A 7595-nucleotide genomic window follows, 5' to 3' on the forward strand; every position below is an offset into this window, starting at 1 on the left:
CAACGTGAACGCTCTGTGCCAGCTGAGAGTGAAGATAGAATTGTTGACAAGAGACTTTCCAGCGGTCACAGCTGCCAAAAATTCGGCTAGTTACAAAAGGGCTGTGGAGATAACCCTGTGTACGTCAAATGGGTCGAAGTTCAATGGACAGAGAACTGCAAACGTGCAAAGAATCAACTAGCAGTATGTTCGGAATGTAGCGAAGCGTACCCATTCTGCTTCCAAAATTTCCCGAAAAGCGCAAGAAATGCTTCCAGCACTCAAAAATGACCAAGCATCTGCCCCAACTACCAATCGACTCCAAACGCTGAAATATTAACAAATAGTGGTACCGAAACCGAGCAGTTCCTAATGTATCCAGAAGGGCAGGGAAGTTGACCGTCGGAAACTGGAACCACGAATGTCCCATCCAAACTGCACCCAGTTTCCCAGTTATAACTTAAAGAATAACATCAGGAATCGTAAAGATCGTCTTGGCTCGCCAAAAGGAGCCGCTGTTTTGTGAAGGAAAGCATCAATCACAACAAAATACCTAACGGACTTCGCTAGGATTAAGGATCGCGGTGTAGACGGGAAACACTGGATTGCTGAAGTTGTACTCTATACATTCTACGAGAAGAATCTAATGGCGCTGCTAGACATCAACGTAGTCGGGGATCTTAATGCCAATCATCCCTCTGCGAGCAGCAGAAAACGCAATGCCAAAGGAAAACGCACCTTCGACTTCGCAGAATACAGGGACGTGGTAATCATGGAATACGACGAGCTGACTCACATAGAGGGAAGAGGCAGACCGCAAAGAAAATTCGGTAACATTGACGACTGAAGGGTTAGGCACGAATTTCGGCAAATTGCACCACACGTCATTTGTAATGTTTTTAGCGAATTTGGTCGACGTGTAATACTTTAACAACAACAAATAATAAAATCTTTTAAATGATCAAAGTTCGAATTTTCAGTTTTGACTTACGTATAGTATGGAAAATTTAAAGTTCAATTTGAACCCAATTTTCACGTTTAATTTTAATAATGAACACTAATAATAATATGTAGTATGGTTTCCTCTAACATCCAGAGCGTAAGTAAATGTCAGTATGTTAAATTTCAGTGGCGTACAGGAAATCACATTAGCAATGATTTCCTGAAAAACATTTCCATAGTCTTCATTGGGGCAATGTCACATCAAGCAGCAATAGATCTCCCTAAAGCATTCTAAACGTCCCCAATTGGATTGCAACCCGGTGAACATGCAGGCCAATCTACAGGGTCATTATAAATTATTATCCCATCGCAGTAGGCGTTGGTGACGTAGTTGAATGTGCCGCAAGCCTCATAACATGAGTGAGAGTTGCGAGGCTGGCGGCACAATTTGTGTGGGTTTTCAAAGCCAACTGCGATGGGACAATTATTTATAATGACCCTGTACTTGGTCGTGGATTCTCATCAGCAAAAATGAAATGCTGAAGAGCTGCAGCTGTCCATAGAAGGACCATTACACATTACACCATTACAAAGATCCGTACGAATATAAGCCTTTATTCCAGGACACACCATCAAACTGTCACCTTCATATTTGATCCTCCCCGAACAAATTATGGATTATTTCTTATTAGGCGTTCAATACTATCAAAACAAGTCTGCTATCAAACCGTATGCTAGATTTGAACTCATCACTAACGAGAGTTCTCTTCATGACTCCATCTAACTTATTCCTGGTCCAGGTCCTCCGCGCCATTTTATGATGTACATAAAGGAAAATGCAAACTACTGTTAATTCTTCTAGACTACAGACCTCTGTTTTGAAGACGTCATATCGCTTGAGGTGATAGTACCGTCCCACTAAATGCAGCAAATTCATTTAAACATGAGGTTTCCTAAGTCAGCCGTTTATTCGCGCAAGTAATGCAAGTAATTAAAACAAATATTGGTCATCTCTTATAATGGTTAGTGATGAGATGATTGACCTTGGTCTTTCTTCGCCGAACATTTTCAGCTAGAACAGAAAATTTTACCAACAAATTTTACAATGGTTCTCTAAGCCATGGATACAAGAAGATCGTGTTGCTCAGGCATTGTTGTTACTCTTACTGAGCAACTGTTTAATCCATATTGTGAATAAAAGACATAAATCAAATATTTACAGGCTAATATGCATTCTTGTGCATTGATTCCTGTTTTACTTAGTCAGTCTATGTATTCGAAATAAATTTATTATCTATGGTAATGGGATTGTATGTTTTTGTTTTTAATAATAATGTTTAATAATCTAGTATTTTTTATTAGCTCTGTAATTTTTCTTATGAACACATTCTGTTACACACCGTATATACTCGTAAGTATTCCGTACATTTATAATTAAGAAGATTGTAAGAACAATTACGTTGGACGTTCTGTTGTTGCGGCACGTTTAATTTTTATTGTGAAAACATCGTTAAATAAGATTCAAGCGAGTGTTTTGAAGTCAATGACAAATGTTTATGCAGATCAGACCGTGCATCAGTTTGGAGTCCAATAAGCATTTGCGACAGCGTCACCTCCTACACGTTTGCATCTATTAGCAATAAATACTGCACCATCAATAATAGATGTCGCTGTTGGTCCATATCTTCAAAACGACAAATGACAGTGGAGACCAACGTTACTGGTCAATTAAAAAAGAACCGAACAATTTTTTACTTCTCTAAAACAGCGCTATCTTGTCATTGCGATTTTAGCTATATTGTTTTAGTAGTAAATATTATAAAAATATCAACAATAATTTATTGTATGATCATGTTTTCGATTCACATTATACAGTATGGTGATAAAGTGAGGAACAAAATTTATAATTGCGTTATTTATATTATTTTTAATTAGCCACCCTATGACATAAAAACTTTACTTATGACGTCATGTAGGTATTTTTGCACAATGACGTCATCATTGATTTTTTTAAAATGACAACTCCCATTTTTTTCTTCTCTTTTTGATAGACCTTCCTACTACCTAAACGATAAATAAAAAAATTGTTACCTTTCATAACAATGTTTATGAGAAAATGACAAAATTTACTTCAAAAAATTTAATTTAATTTTTAACGTAAAATTGTTTTTCAATGGGGATATTTAAAATCTAGAGTTTATTTTAATAGACCAAATAATTTAGAACAGGCAGAGAATTCGCGCTGAAATGGAACAAATCAGCCCTGACAGTATTGAGCGCAGTGTACAATGTTCATACTCGTGTCGTTGAGTGCCAAATGGTTGGCGGGGGGCAATTTCAACATTACCGTTAAATTTTATGTTAACCTTAGATGTTTATTTGTTCTTGTCTGAGCTCAATTAAAATTTTTACAGTGGGCAACAATTTTTTTCATTCATCGTTTAGCTAGTAGGTCTATGAGAAAGTAAAATTTTTATGTCAACCTCTCCCAGCGATTTTCTTAAAAATATCAGATAACGGTATTATGAATTTTGTTCCTTACTTTATCACCACACTGTACATATACAGGGTGTCTCAGCTAAGACTTTCGAGCCTAATAACTTAGTTATTTTCCAGCAGATTTTTGTAAAATTCAAAATGCAGATATTTTAGACGGTGAAGAATAAAATCCCATTAATGCAATCACCCAAGTCTTAAAAACGTAATTTTTACATGCCTTTTTAAAATGTTGAATCAATTAAGATTTACATAAAAAATTGATGGTCAATAAAAAATGCTGTAGGGAAAAACTCGTCCTTGAAAGACATCTGGTTTGGAAGAAAAAAGCAAAAAACTGTGTCAAACGTGGCAGCAAATGCAAAAACGTAGACGCGTATGAAACAAACGCGCAATTTTGCAGAATTTTGGTTATCCCTTTTCACAGAAGCGCAAGTGACATATTTGACGTTTATCTTGCTAACCTTACAAACACTTACAAAGTTAAAGACAACATTTAGACGTAATTTATTATACTGGATGCTTTAATTCTTCCATAAAGGACTAAAAAAATAAATTGACGACTCTCTTAACCTTACATTTTGTAAAGCCTACATTTGGATAGTGTTCCACGAGAAAACGAACTGTGTCATTGAAGTTCTTATGGCACTCTCCATAGGCAAATTTTTTTTCCTTTTTCAACAATATTGAAATTTCTGCCGCTATAGTCTATTTTTAGAGTACTTTCAATAAATTTTTTTGTAATATCTAGTTGTTAAAGGTGGATATCCGGACTGTTTGTCATCATGTAAACAACCTCATAACGGCCGGAGTCCGTTAATGGTGTCCGTTATGAGCGGGAGCGGCCGTTATGAATGACTAAATAACTATAGCAACGTAGATCTAAACTTTATTTTTCAACTTTTTTACAATTGGTACAATAATTAATGTTTAATGTTATGGAACACACCTTGAATTAATTGAAATCCGTAAGTCACTAGCAGATGTAAACGAGATCGAAGATGATGCTTCAGAATTTTAACACCGACACAAGCGCGATTTTGCAGGGAATAACGATGACTTCACTTGCTCTGCGGCCATCCGGACATCGGGAATATCTTGATCGCGATTTTTTATTGATTTCAGTCGTTTATTTTCAACGGAAAGTTAAGTGTTGAACAAATCTGACAAACAGCAGCAAATGGAGACAAGATCAAAGATGATGCTTCACTAACACAAGCGCGATTTTGCAGGCAATAACGGTGACTTCACTTCAGGACATCGGGAATATCTTGATTGCGGTGTACAAAATGTTGCTTGGCACTTAATCATCAATTGTTTCAAAAGGTAACTGCTCAAATACCTTCAAATTTTACATTAAATTTTTAACGACAAAATCTAATCTTTTCGTTGAATCAGACAAGTGATTTACTTAATTGTTTATGTAGATCCCTATTTTTTAATGTTTAACAATCTAATAATAATCGCACATAATTTTCGATGAAGGAAACATGTGTTACATTTTTTTACTTGAGGTAATTTTATTATTACTAATTGAACCTTCACGGTCTAAATATCTGCATTTTAAATTTCATAAAAATCCGGTCGCAAGTAACCGAGATATTAGGCTCGAAAGTCTTAGCTGACACACTGTATATTTATTTTAATAATTTAATGTGTAGAATAGTTCCAATAAAACACTTTGCAAACGGATTAATCTATTGCTTGAAAGCACGCTTACACGGTTATGGTTCAATGTTTGTAACTGTGTAGATTAAGTATTTAAAATTTAAAGCCTTGCTTACATAAAAGTTTTAAGTTTAGATCACATGAAATTCCAATTCTCAAGTTTTAACCTGACATTTAACGATAATTTTATTGATTGAAACTGACATGAACTTTATATTTCACATGGTTTTTACATTTTATACCTTGAACATTTTAGGTAGACTACAATGTTGAGATAAGAATGCCACATTTATGTTCTTAATAAAACCTTTACCTATAACACTAGTTAAAACGCGTATGTACTCTGCACATTCCCTCTGTATATTGTAAGCAAAATCGGGCTCTGACAACATCCAAACGCTGATAAGGAGCTGCGGGAATCCAATAGGTACGACTCGCCCGCTTACCCCTCGGGATACTTGGCTCGGGAGGGCACCTGCTTGAAGTGGTTGGCGTCATGATAACGTGGGAATCCAATAGGACACACCCGCCTAACCCCGCATTATCATCTAGCTTTGTTTATATTACACCGTGTTGGGGTGAAAAGGAATTTTAGTTTAGTTTAGAGACACATGTTAACAAGAGATCACCTCTCATTTTTGTATTAGAATTGTTAATTACCGTATTGACGTATTAATAAACTTTATAATTGCTTTATAATTTAAAGATTTCTTACAAAATCAGAAGTGGGATTATACCCCAAGTACGCGCCGAACGAGTGAAAACAGACATAAGCCGTTCTTGTGCCAATTTAGTGACAAGTTAGTTAAGCAGTTCTTGTGCGAAGTGACAGAACAAAACGACCAGTAGTGACGTAGTGACGTAACCAGACAGCTATGGGAAAAACGTCGAAACGCCGGCGACGTGCCCCATCCACGTCGTCTTCTAGTTCGTCATCGTCTGAGTCAAGTTCCTCCAGCTCCTCGACGGGCGATAAAATGGTTCTTCCGGGTTGAAGGTGACAATCGACGAGACGCTGATTCCGATATTTGACCCAGGTACCGACAATCAAAATGCATCTGACTGGGTGAGAAAAGTTGATGATCTCATGAGTTTTTACAATTGGGACGAGAGGATTGTCGTGAAAATGGCCACCAATCGTTTACGAGGAAATGCGCGTAAATGGTACGATTCTCTCCCAAGTCCGTGTTTGAAATGGCGCGAAATGAAATGTCTAATGATTAAGAATTTTCCAACGCCGGTTCAATTCGGTCGACATTTAGTTGACGCTGCGAATTACGCGCCGCAACCACATCAAACCCTTAGCGACTACTGTTTTGAAAAAGTGTCCAAATTAAATCAATTGAAATTAGATATTCCGCCGGAATATATGATCGACAGCATCATTGAGGGTATCAACGACGAAAACTTGAAATTGTCGCTGCGAGCGGCCTCTTTTAAGACGGTCGGTGAGGTCGCAAGTTATCTACGCAATATCCCAAATCGGGGCGACGGAGGGGTTTCGTCGGCACCACCCTCCAGAAGTACGACTGGGATATCGCATAAGAATTTTAATAGGTTTAGCCTTGGCAATTCTTCTAAATACGACCGCAAAGACGAACTCAACCACTCAAACCATCTTTCATGCTTTAATTGCCGTGGAAGTCACATGGTCCGTGATTGCCCTAAGCCGCTAATTGAATGTGTTCGATGCAGGAAGTTAGGGCATAGAGAAGAAAATTGCCAGTTGGCGAAAATATAATGTCATTTAACGAAGTAAATTAATACGTTATCAAATCTAGCTCAAGTTAATTCAAAAAAAAAAATATATATATATATTTTCAATTCTTCCTTTCCGAGTGAGCTCTTGTTTGAATTGACTATATTACAAAGTTCTGGTAAGAAGTAAGGTACGCTGACCCTATCGAGAAGATACCAACCCCTTTTCACACCATACACGTTGACCACCTTGGACCATTCGTTACTAGTACGAAAGGAAACAAGTACGAGTATCTCCTAGTGATTGTCGACGGTTTCACTAAAATTACCCTGATTGAACCTGTGTGTGACCACCTTCCCGTTACGCGATAAAAGTTTCAACAAATTTAAAGTATTTGTTCGGTGTACCGCAAAGACTTATAAGTAACCGTAGTGTCAAAGACTTTTCAAAGATTTTGTACGAACTATAACATAACGCATGTGTTGCACGCCGTCGCCACTTCTCGATCCAATGGGCAATGTGAACGGTTTAACCGAACCATCTTGGCCGCCTTAGTCACTGCTTCGGGTGAGAAGCCAAACGATAAGTGGGACACCGTCATGAAGCAAGTCCAGAGTGCCATCAACTGCACTCATAAGAAGTCTATTGGGATGACCCCAATGGAGGTGCTGGTGGGTTATAAGCCAACGGCCATGGCCGAGTCAAATGTTTTAGGTAAAGTCCAAGGAGAACTGGAATGACTAGATTGACATAAGATAAGACAACAAGTTTCAAATCGAATCAGCCAGGATCAAAAGAATCAAAAGGTTCG

The sequence above is a fragment of the Tenebrio molitor genome, chromosome 1 (assembly GCF_963966145.1).
Source record: "Tenebrio molitor chromosome 1, icTenMoli1.1, whole genome shotgun sequence".
Taxonomy (NCBI): Eukaryota; Metazoa; Arthropoda; class Insecta; order Coleoptera; family Tenebrionidae; genus Tenebrio; species Tenebrio molitor.